The following is an 18,059-nucleotide window of genomic DNA, read 5'->3' as shown; positions in this document are numbered from 1 at the left end:
GGCACTTTTAACTGTGGATCTTTTTTTATATCTGTTATATCTCTTTGATGTATTTTTCATTAGGGATATTGATCATCTGCCTTGACTATTTCTTTCTCTTATTGCCTCTTGTAGTTTACCATTGTGCATTATTTTTAGTCCAAAGTTATTCCATTCTTTGAGGATTTTACCACACATGCCTTCTTCAATAATCAGTTAATGTTGCTGTCCACTTATGTAAATATATTGTCTTGTCTAGATTGTCTAGATAGATGCCTTATTCAGACTCTAAGGTTTACATACCTTGATTAGTCTGTGCCATGTGCTCCATGTTTTTGTAGTCTTGCATTATTAGCTGTCTGCAAAGCTGGGTGAACATAGGATATTTTTTCTCATTGGTGTACCCATTTGTTAGCATTCATATGGCCATGCTTGTAAAACTTGTTCTAGATACTATATCTTGCATGAATGATGATGATAGGCAGAATCCTTACTTTATTCCTTTTTTGAAAAATGATCTTCAGCTGCATATTAATAATCATTTGCCTTATTTCTTCATTTCTGCACTAGTAATTACCATTGCAGCTGATATTGCATAGTTTTAATTTTTTACTAATTCTTGTGCAATTAGCAAGCAACACTGTATGGTATAAAGAGTTCATTAGTGGTAACTTTACTGAACTTTCTGTAGTATTATTTTCCATCATGCTGTAGGGTGCCCTAGGCCACTTGTAATGTCCAATTTTATGTTTTTATTAAATTAGTATAAGGCTGGCAAAGGTGACCCTGTAATTTTGTAATCTAGTTAAGCTGTTTCACAATATTGGATGCTGAGTAGATAAATATTACTAGCAAAGATAAAGAGCCGATGGAAGTAATAGATGTATTTTCTCCAATTACATATGCGTATATGGAGTGAATTTAATAACTTTGTAAACTAAGTTTTTGAATACCGAGATATTTGTCTAAACAATTGTAAACATGGCCCATTTTTATTGATAAGGTACTTAATTCTTATTATTTACATCTTTATTATTTACAAAGTACAGTGCAGTACATCATTTTTATCAGTATCATCATGTAATATAAGTGTTCTTGTACATAATTAATGAAAAACAGAACATGCAAAGATCATACATTGACATTGATTCTTAGGAGGATTGTAATTATGACATAATACATGGAGAACTGTTACATGTTTTTAAAAATTAGAGCCTGTTTATCTATTTCTATTTGACAGATGCAAATGGAGTAGAGGACCAAGAAAGCATGAAAATGAATGAAACTGAGGGAGGCAATGGGAATAGATAATTTATCAATACACGGAAATCAGTAGCATTTTGAGTCTAAAACATGAAAATCTCAATGAAATAAGGTATTTTAATGCTCCAGCATATATCGATCAGTGGTGAAGTAGGACATTAGCTTACAATGTAATGAGCGAAACATGGTAGAGGGGTAAGGGGATAGTTCTGATGTAATAATATGGATGAAGATTAATATTATTGATAGACTGGGACATATAGGAGTGATGGTCCAGGAATTGCCAAAAACATGCTATGTACTATATGTATTGTCCCTTTTATAAATTAGCCATGCATTCCAAAAATGATTAATTAACATAAGGTCATTTACATGACAAGGTCATTACATCTCTCTGGAAGGAAGTGCCTTACTACAAAGATGCCTACCCAGGCTGTGTAGCCAATTGGCATACATCAAGTTGCACTTCCCCCAGGGTCTCTTTCCATAAAATAAATGCAAAAGTAGGCATTTCACAGTGCCTACCTAAAGCTAAGATTTGAATAGTAATTGGATCAAGTACACGACAAAATATTTTTAATAAAACAATCTTTTTACTATCTGCATCTGTATGCACTGCATCCCCCGAATTTCACTTATCTTAATGGCTGCTTTCACATATGAGTCCATATTTATTAGATCTAGTATTCATGTTCAACATTCAGTAACATTTGGGGATCATTATTTTAATTCAGCTGAAAATTTGTTGGACAGAGACCTCATGCATTTATATTAAAATATCAGTGCAGCATACACTCATTCACATATTGCACCTCATTACATTACATTCATCTCATTCAATAGACTGTATAACTTTTGAAGTACCACCTACGAAAATTTATGTGGGCTGAAGCAGAGCATGGCTATAAACACTTTTGTCAAAAATATTGTAATTCATGTATTTTATAGAAAAATGCAATGGCAATCCTTTTGGTGCATGATGGCCCCATAAATATGTACTATATTTAAAAAAAAATCTAGTTATCTGATTTTTATCATTTATGCTAGTTTTAAACTCTAAATTTAAGAAAATTAGAAGCTAAATTTCAAAATAATTTCATGGAATTAACATAAATATAAGCACTTGATACAAGCTCTTAATAGAAATGATTGTTTGTAGTGTGAATGTGCTTTCATTTAATTAAGCATGGTTCCTCTCATATACCTGATATTTGTGTTCTTCCTTAAGGATCTTAGCTCCCAGGAAACAAAAAAAAATTCCATGCCAATAGATTTGCTTTCATTTATAATATAATATTTAGTGTTTTCTTTCAGTTTCCTCACAGTGTGGGTAAAGAAACTGAAAGAAAAATAATGTCATGGAAAACCATTAAAGCACTTTATAACCAAAAATACCAAACTACAGTAGAATTGAGGAAGAACTATTGCCTTTGTAAATAAAATTTATATGATTTTTTTCTAATCAGCCTTTTTAAAGCAGGAGGGAAAGGGGAAAAAAATGATTTTTGTATATGGATGAGATTTCAAGCATAAAATGAGGTTATTGAGTGTGATGATACCAACTTATAATACAAATATGATACATTTCATTTAAGGCATCAATGGATATAGAAAGAAATACATTTTGATGTATGAATAGTTTTACAAATACAAATTTTGGCACAATCATCATAATTTTCCATGAAGGTTTAAATTTTTTACATTCACACCTTGCTCAAACAATTGTCATGACAATATGGATTCAGAAAAGATGCTTGAACACTGTAACCACCATACCACTCAGAGGGTTCTTAGACTCACAGATATACTTATTTTTTTCCTGGTATATTTCATCATCATGTTTTCTCCAATCACAAATTCAATTGATCAAACTTACCATAGAAAAAGAAGCAGGGAACTGCATCAATTTAAAAAAATATTTTTCATACAGCTAATGTTATCCAGGGAAAATCTTCAATCTTCTCAAATGGGGTGAAATTACCAATCCTTCAGTATCTTGACTGAGCGAGTTACCCGCAATACTTTGTCCATCTTGACCTCAAACTCTTAAAAAGAATTAGAATTTCTTCTCTTAAGTTTCTTCATATCTTCTCTAATTTATCTGGATCCATCTCAAAACAGAAGTTTGTACTGTGGATACTTAAGGGAAAGCTAGAAGAGACAATACATTCAGTTAGGAATTGTATTAATTTTGTAATAAAAATGTGAATTTATTGGGCTCTATAGCACCAATGCAAGTGATGTTAAAGAAGAAAAGTGATTTACATACAATTAAAAAAATAGGTTCTGTACTAATAAAAATAATTTTTAAGATTATGGCAAGGAGTTAATTGTTAGATTTTACTTTGAATAATTGCATACCAGAACTCAGCCAAAATAGATTGTTGTTCATGGCTTATGAGGTAAATCAAAAGCTTTAATTCTAATAGTTTGAAATGTACGCAATAATTATTATTTTAGGCATTAATATTGGGTTGATCAACATGTACAGAAGATACACTATTATGAGTTCTATTTAAACACACATAATTTCACAGTAAAAGATCCTCAAAAATTATCCATTAAATTTGTGCTTTTTGTATGTTATCAATTCTAGGTCCTGGGTATATTAGAAAAGTAATGGTTTTAGTTCATGATAGATCATAGATAGTAAAATATGACTCAGTGTCAATTGTAAATCAGAGATTACTGAGTTCTCATGCTACCTTATGTTAAACTAAGCTAATTTCTGGGGCAGCTAATGAGATCATGATACTTAATAATATACCACGTATAATATTTATACTAGACACTATAATATCATGATAATTAATGTAATGTTTATAGGTAGCCTGCTTAAGTTAGGTTTTGGATGTTCCGTTGGAAGTATTCTAGTTTTTGTAATATTTTACAGTGAATTTCTAGGGCATGCTGCATATCTTAAGCATATTTTGCTTAATACCTTTTTGGAATTTGCATAGCATATTGTTTCTCCTTTCAATTTCTTATATTCCGATTGAAGCTGCCCAAAATGCTATTTTCCATCCCAATACCTAGGTTGCCTACTACTTTCCTTTCTTTCGAATTTATTTCAGCATTTAATTGCTTTTAAAGTCTGAATCTAGTTTTCTACCCTCTTCAAATATCTCCTGATATTCATCTCTTCCCCGGAAAAATATAATATTCAATTCACTTCCCCTCCATCCCAGAGAATTCCTATTATCATTACTCTCCTCTTTATAAAAATTTCTTTTGTTGGAGTAGTTCTTTGCCAATTTTCCTTACTGCTTTCCTTATTTTCCTCGAAAATGTCATGCAAGCGGGCTGTTCCAATTAATGTAATTTATTGGATAAATAAAAAACTGCAATAATCATAAACAGTTTACCTTACCGAAGGAAGGGGAAATATTAAAATAAAATAAAAAATAAAAACAAAGCACAAATGAGTTTAGCTGGCTAACGCCATAAGTCCGAGGATAGGTAAGGGTAAAAAAGGAAGGGCTGAGAAAGGTGAATACATGCTGGCAGTAGGAGCTCAATTCAATCAATTATGTACTTCATGTCCTTCAATATAGGAACCTGGCTTTCCCATTTCTGCTGTATTTGTTTTCTTTAGTTTTCTTACAAATTTACTTCATTCTACATACCTTGCATAAATTCTGTTAGTATGGTTATTAAGTTTTGCCAATTTCGTAAAAAAATCCTTAGTTTTCCAGAAAAGTAGATGCGGAGCAATCTTAATAGGCAATGAAATGTTGAAAAAGTGAAGCATGTTAGGCATGCAAGCTATGGTGGGGGAAAGGATAGGCATGTTGGATGAATGAAGGGAGGTGCAAAGAGTGTGGAAGTGAAGAAGGGTCTATTGCAGTATGCGGTAATATGTTTTGTTGTGTTAGTTGAGGCTTTAAAACGTAGTAGTGGGTTTGTCTCTGTATCCATCCAAGTTTTACATTTACTTTGGAGATCTGGTTCTGTAAAAGGAATGTCGGCACTACATACAAATGATAAAGCTGTAATGACATAAACATATATATATATACTACCTTGATCAAAAAGTTCCCGGAATAACCACCGTGTGGCGCTTCCATCGTTCCGATTTGAGTTCTGTTTTTTTGTTAAATTGGTACATCTGTTGTTGATATTCCCTTTAAATCTTAGTGTCATAACTTGACATTTGCAAAAGTTACGTAGCCAAGAGTACATCTATCTCTGTGTGTGTTGGCGATTTTTTACAATTTCAGAAATGGATTTAAATTTGCAACAACGAACTTGTATTAAATTTTGCGTAAAAAACGGATTTAGTGGCGCACGGACGTTGGAAATGTTGGAAAAGTGTTTCGGCAACGATTCTCTAAAAAAACGGTCGTTTACCAGTGGCACGAGCGGTTCAGAAGTGGTCGTGAGTCAATCGAAGATGATGAACGCAGTGGCAGACCATCGACATCGAAAGTCGGTGAAAAAATTGATAAAGTAAAAGAAATGTTGGTCAATAACCGCAAATTAACCATCAGAGAAATAGCGGAGGACTTGAACATTGCCTATGGATCCGCCCAAGACATTGTGGTTAATGATTTGGGTTTCCGTCGTGTAGCAGCCAAAAGACCTCAATTTCATGCAAAAAAGAGACCGTGTTGACGTCGCAAAAGACATGATTTGCGAGGCTGAATCCGATCCCACATTCATCAAAAGGATCATTACTGGAGACGAGACGTGGGTTTATGAGTACGACACGCAATCCAGACATCAGGCAAGTGAATGGCGTTCACCAAATGAGCCGAGACCAAAAAAACCACGTCGTTTTCAGTCAAAAAAGAAGGCAATGCTGACGGTTTTCATGGATTACAACGGTGTAGTGCATCATGAATTTTTGCCAGAAGGCCAGACAGTAAACAAAGAGTATTATTTGGGCGTTATGAGACGTTTGCGTGAAGCAATTCGCCGAAAGAGACCAGAAATGTGGGCAGAAAACTCGTGGATTTTGCACCATGATAACGCACCGTCGCACAGTGCTATCATTATTCGTAATTTTTTGACGAAAAATGCAACAAATACCATCCAACAGCCACCGAATTCACCTGATTTGGCTCCCTGTGACTTCTTTCTGTTCAATCGAGTTAAAAAACCATTACGGGGAACGCGTTTTAGCAGCCGAGAGGAAGTAATGGAAAAATCGCAGGAAGCACTGATGGACATACCGAAAACCGAATATAAAAAATGTTTCGAGGATTGGATCAAGCGCTGGCATAAGTGTGTTGCAGTCGATGGGGATTACTTTGAAGGGGACAATATAGATTTAGATGAATAAACTTGTATTTTTAATTTTCTGAATGAATTCCGGGAACTTTTTGATCAAGGTAGTATATATATATATATATATATATATATATATATATATATATATATATATTTTTTTTTTCTCCGGCTAGTTTTATTACTCGAACTATCTGATTTAGTATTTGATATTAAGTTTTTATTAAAATGCATATCATTTTAACTTTTATTCAAAGCATACTCACGTGTATATTTTTATACGAATTTTCATAAATAATCAAACCACGGGGAAGTGACTTTTTTCTTTTCTGCACTGCCAAGGTATGAAGAGTTGGTGGGCATAAATTTATGTAAAAATCTTACATTGTGATTAAGTTAGATCTCATATGTGGATCATAAATTACAGATTGTAGCCTCAAATGATCAAATTTTAACATGGACTGATGTTATATGGAAGTAACGGGTGTATACAGTACTGGTTCTCATTTTCATGGAAGACCTCGATTTTTAATTAAAATTTATTGGTCAATTCACCATTTTTTCCAGAAGAAGTATAGTTTGCAAATGGAAATATGTGACTGATTACCATGATAATGACCTCAAGATATGATTTAAAAAAAGATTTCCCCCGAGGTCGACCGTATTGTCATTTTGGGTAACTACCTCTAAAAAATCTCTGGTTCTCATTCATGTACGTTTTTTTTCGGGGCTGCGATATTTATTCGGTCCATTTCGTCCATTGATCATCATCCTTCTCAGTTCTGTTCCCAAAAGTGCCTCGTTTCGGCCTACTCGATGCGCATTAGAAATCCCCTGCATTTCGAAACCGTGAAGTTCGAAAACGGCATGCATAATTACACACTGATTTCCTTTTGTTATTGTTTCCAACCGGAATCGACGCGACTCGTGAAGCGGGGCCCACACCACAGACCGTCCGGTCCACCCGCGACGGTAGTTTTCGACACTTCGCTCCGGGGGTTTTATTTTTCGGCCGTCTGCCGACAGGGGGGTGAGAACTTTGGAGGACGCCTGGTATTCTTGCGTGCAAGGAGGTCTTTTGGGTCCATCTCATGGCCATTGGTCAGGCATCACAGCCTCACGGTCGATCGTCGGAAGACGCGTTGGCCAAGAGACCACGCCCTTATGGTTTAAGAATGTTCCTTTAAGAAGACAAACTGCTCTGTCCATTGCCGCTGTGGGCTCCTCAAAAGGGTGGAGTTCTTTTGTGAGCGCTAACAAAGGAATCATTAGTTACGATACCTTTTGCGTCTCGAGACCCTCTGATAGGGATTATGGTTATTAACTATTACTCACGTTAAACGAAGAAGTGATCTACATAATGATGGACACTTCAGCATTTGACAGATTTTAATATTTGAAAGGAAATAATGTTATGTGACAAATCGTTATGCAGTAGGATTGAATAAGTATTTCATTGCCAAAAACCATAAGGCACGTCTGATGGGTGTGGCAATAACCATAAGTCTGAAACTTTTGGCTGAACTATTTATTTGCTTGTCCAAATGCCGAACGAAAATTTCTAATGATTCTTATTCTCCGGAGTGAAAATTGTAACAATCATTTATTTCCCTTTATAGTGAATGGAAACCATGCAACAATACTAGGTTTTAAATCTCGGTCTTCGAATGTATTTGGAAAATTTGCGGTGGACTTGTGTAAATTGAGAAACTTCCCGCTTTTTAATTATTTTAAGCGTGGGATATCAAAGAATGCGAAGCGTTTCTTTTCGAAATTTCTAAAACAGAATGATGCGCTTTGTGGGAATTTCCTTCGTTATTGTCTTCTGTTTACATATTTGAACTACTTGTCGTATTACGAAACTTAATATTCAAATTAGATCATTTCACCCAGACTCTTAGCCGGCATTGATGAAGGAGAAAACAATTTGGAGCTAAAGGTAACGATGGATAGGGTAGCAGCGAGGGACTTCATACTTGCTAGGAAAATATCGTTCTTAGCCATAGGTATGACTCCCCGAACCACACTATGACTACTAATTACTTAAATATTTCCAATTAAGTATGGCATTAATTATTTTCATACGAATCTCAGTTAACATTACGTAGGTGTAGTTTTTCCTGGATCAAAAATAAGTAAATAACTTCAAAAAGAAAAACATTCAGCTACATTCAGCTGGTAGAGATCTTTCTCATGAGAGGGTTCCATGTATGAATATACCTGGAAGCGCACAGGGTTTAGGGAGGTATGCTGGATAGGGTTTCAAAATAAATTCGCCAAGGGGCATGAAAAATAATATGATTTTGTTGCATATGTTTTGCAAAGAATGTCTGTAACTAATGCATTTCACACATTTTTTCAGTAAGCAATTAGATAATGGATTTCTACAGAGGAAATAAATGATGCGAATAACGATTCTAGGCTTCAATTTTAACATTTTACATCTATGAAATGAACATTTTGAAACATTTTAACTGATATTCATAAATGAATAGTGAGTTATCTTTTATAACTTCGAAATCGACCGTTAATATGTAGCACTCCAATCCCAGCTACTATTGAGAAGCCCATTTTGTAACCGGGAAGCGAAGTAACTCCGGTGGAAGCGAAACCTTGGCAGCTTTTTTTGTAGGCACTTATGACGCCCATTTTTTTATGGGGGATTCACGAGCGCCGCCACCGAAATTTGTGCCCCAGTATTCTTCATCTACATCTGAATATCGATGTAATCAAAGGGTTTCCAGTGTAGCGCTCGAGGGAGTTGGAAGAACATCATAAATTTACTCTTAACACCCACGCATATCGAAATGTGATCATCTCGAGAGCCAAAAAGTTTCACCTTGGATCCTAATGGGTACGCGGTAACTCACGGTGGTCGTGAAAGAATTCTTGCAGCCCACCACACCTTCCGCGGAAAATAATCCCTTACCGAGAAGAGATGAAGTTGCGATTGTCTTCTGGTCCATGTGGGTCAGCATGGATTAATCTTTCTGATTCCTTTAAGCCTGGGCGGACCAGTCGCGCCGACATATTTGACCAAAAGTTGGCGCAACTTTTGAACACATCGAGTGAGCCTCTTTTTTAAAGGTTGACCGATGAGAAAGTGTTTCTCTTTCCCTCAAAGGTTGCACGTAATTTGGGCGCGAGGGAGAGGCACGTGATCAGTTCGGCTAGGAGATGCTGTGAGATGGGCGTGGTCTGTCATTTGGAGCACCTTTGGATTAGACGGTCGTTGAGGTTTATTTTCTTATGCTAGCATCATATGTTCTGAACCGGTTTTGGATCGGCCTTTAGTCATGACGATGGGTCAAGATCTGGATTCATTCGCTCACAGAATTTTACCATGATGAGGGCGCTTCCGAGCAATTATATGCGATTTCTATTAAAACACGAAATCAGTGATTCTTGCGAGTTATTAAGATATTATTTCATCTGAAGCCAACGGCTTTGATCTTTTCCTTATCTTGAACGATTATCTTTCTCAAAATATAATACTTGCATTGGACAGGACACATTAAGAAACCAAAAATCCACGATGATAAAGGATAGTTAGTATTTACTTGTGATAATTTGGGATTTTAATTTTAATTTGATCCATTTGGTGCTAGAAAAAGAATGCTAGTAATAAAATGGATGGCTTTAGTAGCAAATAAAGAAGGACTTCAACGAGAGGGCAAAAAGAGAAACCTATGGAGGGCACTTGAAGGAAAATGAGAGAAATTGATGGGAATCATCCCGAGGCACAATGGAATACTAGGGATTATAATTGGGGTAAACACGGAGGGAGAGAATTACAGAGAGAGACCTAGAATAAACTACGGGAAGCAGGTAATGAGAAATGTCGTTGCTAGAAGCTACGAGTGCATGAAGAGATTGGTAGGGTATAGGATAGTTTGGAGAGCTGCTACAAACAAATTCTCGGATTGATAATCCTTAACGATTATGAGGTATGCTTCAATTAGTTTAAGTCCATCGGATAGTGCTAAGTAGGATGGTCATTTTATCTGACTTTATTAATATGGAGTACTCTGCCATAAGGCTTTCTTTTTGAGCAATAAATTGCTTTAGATCACTGATAACAATCCCAAGGCTGCTACTATTAGAAGCAGCATAACTTAGCATTGATCCCATATTAATTTATTCGCTGATTGGAAAATATTTGCCTCGATGAATTCGACTGGCGCACTTGATGGCCATAGGAAGGTAATAGAGTGGTATGAAGATGATTACGTAGAAGAATCTTTCGTGATTCAAATCGCTAGCGCTCGCTACCTCCGATGAAGGCCAGTGAGTCCAAGGTGACTATGACATTACCTGATGAGATCGTGTCGCTCGTGCGCGTTGACTTGCCTACAATCCTCAACTGTCACTGAGACTAACGTCACTAACATCCACGGCCAAGCTTACGTCGTTTTCGCGAGAGGGCGAGGGTCTACATGAAGGGGAAGGAATTCAGGGAGTTACCCACACAGCGATGTAATCCATCTCGACAGGTCATCTAGACATGATTTATGAATGGTATAAATCCGCGATGTAGACTGGGTGTTTATGCGAAGGACACTTGTGTCTTTGGTCCCTTAAGATAAAAAAAATATTGGTCGAAGAACCTTTGACCATGAATGATTGAAATTTTTATCTTTTATATTTGAGCCCTCGCCTCAAAAAGGGAAGCACCGATTTTATCTTTATTGAACTAATGTACCGTAGTATTATCAATCACGAAAATATTCATTGTATATGTGTAGGGTAGTACAAAAATTTTGATTAAATGCCATTACACTAATTAGAATTGAGAAATTTATAAAGGTAAATAATTATTATTTGTTCTAATCAGAAAGTTTTGTACAAGTCTGAAGTGGCCCCATGCGTCATAAAATTCTTTACTAATTTTTACGTTTGTAAATCCTACATTATAAATGATTTTGTAATAGCCATGTGTAAGACTCTGGTTAATGGATTATTATGAGGGATGGAAACTCTTGGATCAACACAAAATACACCAATGAACGGATATATTTTTTAGTTTATAGAGCCTATGAAGTTCACATTTATCTCTGAGCATATAATTTTGGGTCACTTCCTTCGAAACGCTAGGTATTGTGTCCAGCTGCTTTCTTTGTTGTCTTTCAACGACCATTTGTAATCCGGAAAGCAAAGCAATATTTCTCCTGCAGATAAGTTTTTATTATCTGTCACTTCGATTAGATGTGGGTAGAAACATATCAATTTCTTTCCAGATCACGTTTTTACGCATCGTAACATATAGAGAAAGTTTAGATTTCTGATCGTAAATCTGCGGTTAAGGCTGACCCAAATCATCAAAAACCAACATAATTGTCTTGGTGACAGTTTGGTCACTAACATGCCCGTTATCTCCATTTATTTACTGTATTTATCGCAATATCTGTTATTACTGACACAAAGGTTTGACGTGGTCTCCCCGAGGAAATTTCCTGCTCAGAAAACATTTTTCTAAGAAATTCCGTTATTGGCGCCTAAGGTGAAAACAGGAATCGCTAAATTTTTAATTAGTTTAATAACTACGACAATTAAAAGGTAATGTTTACATTTTAATATGTTTCCGGCCTTATTTCAGTCATTTTGAGCGGAAACAATACTTTCGTAAGTACCAGACAGTACAGAACAACTTACAATCGGAACGACAAAATACGATAGAAACCACATCGGTGATGAAAGATGGCGATGGATATTAAAGATAATGAACAATGATATGAGGGAAGAGTATGCTGAGAAAGATAGGAATACGCTGCTCTATAATTTGACGCAAGAATAGTGAATGCTATCCTTTGGTAGATGCCCACTTTAGTTTTAAAATATTTGTTATTACGTACTTGAAATTGGTAGATTCAGGTATGAAAGGAAGATTTATTCAATTATACGTTCTCAGGCGGCAGTTGCCTACTATACTTCTAGTTCAGCAGGGTCTATCACAGGGCGAAGGGGATATTCGGATATATTGATAAACTAGAACCTCATTTGTACATTGTTCATGGAGTATTCAAACTGCCCACACTGCAAGCGTTGTTCATCGTTTTTGACTAATTAACCATACAGCTAATGTTTTCCTTATCCTCTATGTTTGAGGAAGCATTGAGTATTTCATCAATAGGATCAAATTGTTTGCTGAATTTCCATCGAGTGCACATATTATGGTAAAAAAAAAGGAATTTCCTTTTGTTTTCGAAACCATTTTTTTGGCGATCAACCGCACTCCAACCGCTTCCCAATCATCTTGTTGAAATATCCGGTGTTTGGTTCTCGTCTTTGAACCACACACCGAACACTTTTTCGCAGCCATCTTAAACCACTGAAAAAAAAGGCTACCTTGTAAAGATCCGGATGTGACGCATGAGTCTAAATATGTGGAATATAAAATAATGAGCACTCTGGCAATTGTGTTTTAACTATTCAATTGATGTAAAGCGTCAGTCATACGCAAAAATTAACCAAGATAATGGAATATATTGATATAAATGGTCTCTTGTTGTGTTACGATTGCTAAGGATGAGACTCTTAGTGTAGCAGCACACGAAAAATGGATCCCCTTCATCAGTTTATTTGAACATTCATTCCCTTATCCATTCCGCGATCCATCCGATGCTTGGTTCAATATTGGCTCGTAAGTTTTACTTTTTAAAGAATTCCGTCGAGCATGCGGCCCTAATTGGGCTGTTGAATTGACGGCAATGGGGAGCGGGGTGATGGCACCAGTTCTGCTCGGCGGGGGAGGATGGCATAAGGCGATTAACCCACTTCTGGTCGCTCGTGTTCTCACGATCGGTCTTTGGCCGAGGCAGTCGTGTATTACGTTCACTTTTCCCAAAGAAGATCCAGCCTTCTCACTGTCTCGAGAGAAAGAGTAAGAATGGAAATTCGCAATAATAAATCTCATCCTGAGTCACTCGCTCGAGGTTAAATTCGCGAGTGTGCTTCCCGAGAAGGAATTGCGTGCATTACCACGACACACGTGTTCTTCGATGGATTGTTGTTTAAAAACATGAATGCATAGAGTTCTGGGGGGAGGGGGTATTCCACCTATTTTAACAGCCCGAGGGACCGATTTTAAAGCTGTTAATGCATACGTGTTTCCCTCATTACACACAGTACTTGGATGTTCCATTTCAATCATGTTTCCGGTGAAATTGATTTTACTCCAGAAACTTTAATGGTGTTGTTGGAGGAAGTGTTCATTCTTTCGAAATCTAATGTTATTATTAGGATGATATTTGGAGTTGAATGACGTAGGTTACACGTTCATTAATCGAGAATCATTTTCTTTTAAAAGAAATATTTTCTATCGGCTGATATATTAATCGAGAATCATTTTCTTTTAAAAGAAATATTTTATATCTGTCAAAAGGCATGAAGCTACTATTTAATTAAGGAATCTCTTTAATTAAATGAAGAATACAATGTATCTTTCCACATTCTTCATTTAATTAAAATGAATTTCCGCAAGGTTGAGCCGGGAACAATTGAAGGAATCTCTCTCCTAAATCAAAAAAAATCTTTCCTATTTTAATCTTCAGGAACCAGTTCGAAATCGAATTAACAGAAAATTCAGGCTGAAGTTATTGGACTGGTCTCGATTCATTAGCTTATGTCTATAACTCATGAATGTGGCAATACAACATATTTTCAGTCCCATAGAGCTCGCTAAAACGCTGGAGCAAATGACAAATACACTGGGTTTTTGCTTTTTGGAATTTTTCGGAGACCGAATCACCTCATGCATCGAATGATAGATACCTTTTTAGTGATATGTTTACCCGTCGTATTACCCACAATGACTTCCATGAATTAGTGTCTATAAATTCTATAAATAAGGACTGATTAATATTGAGATGAAGAGGGGCTTGTTGTAGATTAGGATGTTGAGTTGTGTGTTATTAGGTGAGACAAGATATTTATTTAGTTGTTGTGTCCATCCAAAACCTACTCTAACCGATAGATTACCTGTAATGGATATCTATAGGTTAAATCTATTGGCGGGCCTAGGTGGATTTAAAGAAAATATTGCGTCAGCAAAAAGAGTAAGTTAATGAATATGTGCTGAAGAACTTTAATGTAGTAAATGAAATTGAGAAATTTCAATGAAATTTGAGCATATTCTAACCGGAGATTATTCACAGCGAAAGGAAATAAATGTACGTGCATTTTGTCATCCCCCAAGAAGATATTTTTTTCGATTCAATTTATGCACGCGTGTAAGTAGGTGAAACGACTTCGTTCCCTCTTGTCTGATATTTGGTACGTATCCCGGATTGTTGGATTAGGATATTAATCTTCTAATTTAATAATCGACTATGCAGGGCATAAAGGTAATATTGAAGGACGGATCGGAATGGGTATCTTTCATTAAGAAGACTGAGAAAGTCTGACGCTATATTTGGTGGTACACTGTCACGCTTAAAGTAAAACGTGAAATTTCAAAATTGAAAGCCACTCATCACGCCATAATTTTTCAGATAACCCTTCAGTGGGGTGAGAGACGGGGAAATTCGTCCGTGAGGTGCAGATAAGGAAAAAAATCGCCCGTGAGTTTTCTTCCGCTTCATTCGGGACGCCATCGAAGGAGCGGAAGCAGTTTTCGGTGAGTACCCTGATGGCGGTCCACGACAATGATAATCCTACCTTTCCTTTCCTTCCTTGGGGCATGGAATAATTCCTCAGGAATGCACTCAAAATTCTGCTTTCTAATGACGTTTTCACCCCACGTTTGCCCAATTAATTTCTTTAACCATAGGAATTATGAAACGTTTTCAATTTGCGTGAGATGAAGCGAGCACGTTGGAATTTCCTTAAAGGTTTGATATTAATTTGTGTGTACACGCGCGCATACCAAAAGTCTTCCTTACAAACTAAAAATGGTCTCCAGAAGTTCATGAACAAAGTTCTTTCAAAGACAAATTCGGCTAAGTATAGAAAACCTTAATTTTTTCTACCATTCTGTAAAGCTATAGACTCGATTCGATGGCGTGTTTCAAGAGAGATTGATTGTAAAATCTACCAATAGATATTTTTGTCACATTTGCGTATCTTTTTTGCAATAAGCTAACAATTAAAATCCAGTACCTTGTGCATTGCTACGCTGTGAACCTGTTAAATTAAAAAAGATAATTTAATACCAACTATTCCCCTCAGAATTACTTTGTTTCCTAAAATGAGCTTAAGATAATGGATGAGTTTTCTGAAAAACTATTCTATTATAACTGATGCACTATGCGAATAATGTTTTCAATACAAGTTTAAAAAATTATCCATAGAGCATCTGTACCTAAATGTTATTTTAACTCTTGACAAAAGTCGCTTTATCGGGACTGAAATTCGGAAATTCTTTTTATATCATTAATACGATGATAAAACGTGATGTCTTAATATGAATATTGACATAATAAGATTCCCTTTTATTGTTCTCTGTAACTCTGCCGTTACTTAAATGACATATGTATTTTAATCAAGCATATTAACTAGCGAAAAGTGTCGTTTCGAGTAGACACCTGAAACTAAGTTTCGCGGGGTTCCCTTATAATTTTTTGCTATTCATAGCTGTTTTTGTGTTTTTTGATCTATTAGTAGTTGAGGTTGCTTATGCAATTCTAAAAATATATTTGCTACAACTCGCGGAGCTAGATTTTTTATCTCTCTCAAAGATTGTATAAGCTATGTGAAATTTTACCATCAGAAACACCTATTGCGAAATAATAGTTAGAATAGTCTCATATTTTTTGTTATTCTACAAAAATGGAAAACGATTTCATCATGAGAGACGACATATTTCTTTGAGCAGTAATTGAAATCATTTGTATTGCATTAATAAAATATTGATGGCGATTCTCTAGGTCAGTTAAGAATATATTTTTAAGTTCATCAATTATTAATTATTGATTACAGTAAAACTGTAACCTTAGAATTTTAGAATTCATCGAATGCCGAAGTGAATTATTTTAGCTCCTAATTAATTATATGTTAATTCAAGTATTAGTTTGATTTTATTTACGAATATTTATCATGCTCTTGGCATTATTCCTACTTGTATTCTTTCCTCCATGAATAAAATGTTGCTTTTTATTCACCCGTGTGGAGGAAAATAAAAATTAGGTTTAATTCGATGTAGTGGGTAGTGGGAATTCTAAATTAATGTTAAGATTTTTTCCGAGGTCCCTCGGACAACGTGTCGAGGTTGATTGGCTGTAAATCCAGTTTTACATGGCCTGTGGGAATTTATTTTTTAAGCTTTGTTTTTACGCGGAATTGAACTGATCGGTGCTCACCTGTGAACCAGTTGAACCCTAAAAGTAGTATACAACAGGTATTAAATTACGGAAGCAGCTTGACACCGAGCAGTTATAATATTTCGTTGTTGGCGGCATTACACCCGTTCACCAGCCACATGCGTCAGGCTCAGTAATTCATCTCGTTTTGTCTAAATGAGAAAACATGAAATACTTCTTCTGGAATTCTTCTTTTTTCGGTTGTCAAATTCAGTCTCTTTAAAACCCGTTTTACACTACAAGATTCTACCGCAACCGCCTTCGGGTCCCGGCAGCTAATCTTAGCCCTCCTTTTCCGCATGAAAAAGCTTGTACTCATGTTTTTTGTGCTATAATTAAAGTAAAACTTGGATAACTTAAACGACGTTCCCTTCATCCAATCGTACAAAACTATACTAGTTTTTTAATAAAAGGGAAGAATTTGTTAATTCTGGGCAAACCGATATCGCTGATAAAACATAAATGCGCACTCCATCAAATTTCGGAAATGTATATCATGTCAGTGTTGCTTGCTCGTAAAAATTTCTTCCTTGTTCTTCCTTCAATGAGAGCATTCATTTAAGAGAATCATTAACGATGACAGGAATGAGAACCTGCTCGAAAAAATCGAATGACGTATTTCCAAATCAATCAGAAGAACCACTTTGACGGGAAGACATTTTCAATTGGGAAAAGCCTTTCATAAGTTTTGCAAATATCATTTAACGGCTCTCTTTTTCCATTTCACATACCCGACATACTTTGAACACATTGCAAGAATAAGGACACTGTCATACGTTAATTTCAGCTAATCGGTAATTATTATCCAAGTAAATATACATCAAAGGCTAAGGATTTATAAATAATTGGAATAGTAGATACAAACTTTAGCCGAGAAGAGTAGATATAATCTGGATACTTCTCCAATGAAATAAAATAAATTAACCGATAATCCAAAAAGGTTTTAGTTTTAAATAGTAGGTATAGTTGCAGGTACACCATCAAGGCTTTCCCCGGGATTAGTTACCCAACCCCAAATGATTCTTTTCTCCTAGATGGTATGTTGGCAAACAACTGTCGATGGTTTCCAAGTGCCAAAGAACACTCACCTGGTATGCTATTTGATTAAACCTCGCAGAAATGGCGGCGATAGTCCTTGGGGAGTAGACTCCGACCGGAAGAGGGGGTGGATTCCTGAGCTGGACCCCTGCGGTCTTAGGATATCCTTTGTAGGATCCTATGGGTTCGTTGATATCGTTGTACTCGCCGGTGAACTCGGGAGGCTCGAGGGCCGGATCAGGAATCTCATACACC

The 18,059-nt window shown here is 36.0% G+C and overlaps 1 long non-coding RNA gene across 2 annotated transcripts in view; it reads right to left on the bottom strand.

The window, feature by feature from the left end:
* Positions 1 to 2,251: 2,251 nt before the first annotated feature.
* LOC139701039 (uncharacterized) overlaps positions 2,252 to 18,059 on the bottom strand; it is a 44,178-nt gene continuing 28,370 nt past the window's right edge. For both annotated transcript variants that reach the window (XR_011703916.1, XR_011703915.1), the window contains exons 2-3: positions 17,855 to 18,059; positions 2,252 to 3,393 (exon numbers count right to left, since the gene is read on the bottom strand). The exon at positions 17,855 to 18,059 is cut by the window's right edge. This is a non-coding gene — a long non-coding RNA (uncharacterized lncRNA). The remainder of the gene's footprint in view (positions 3,394 to 17,854) is intronic.

Source organism: Hetaerina americana, unplaced genomic scaffold (assembly GCF_022747635.1).
Source record: "Hetaerina americana unplaced genomic scaffold, ioHetAmer1.1.p SCAF_11, whole genome shotgun sequence".
In the NCBI taxonomy this organism is placed as follows: Eukaryota; Metazoa; Arthropoda; class Insecta; order Odonata; family Calopterygidae; genus Hetaerina; species Hetaerina americana.
This window is presented reverse-complemented; position numbering and strand designations above follow the sequence as displayed.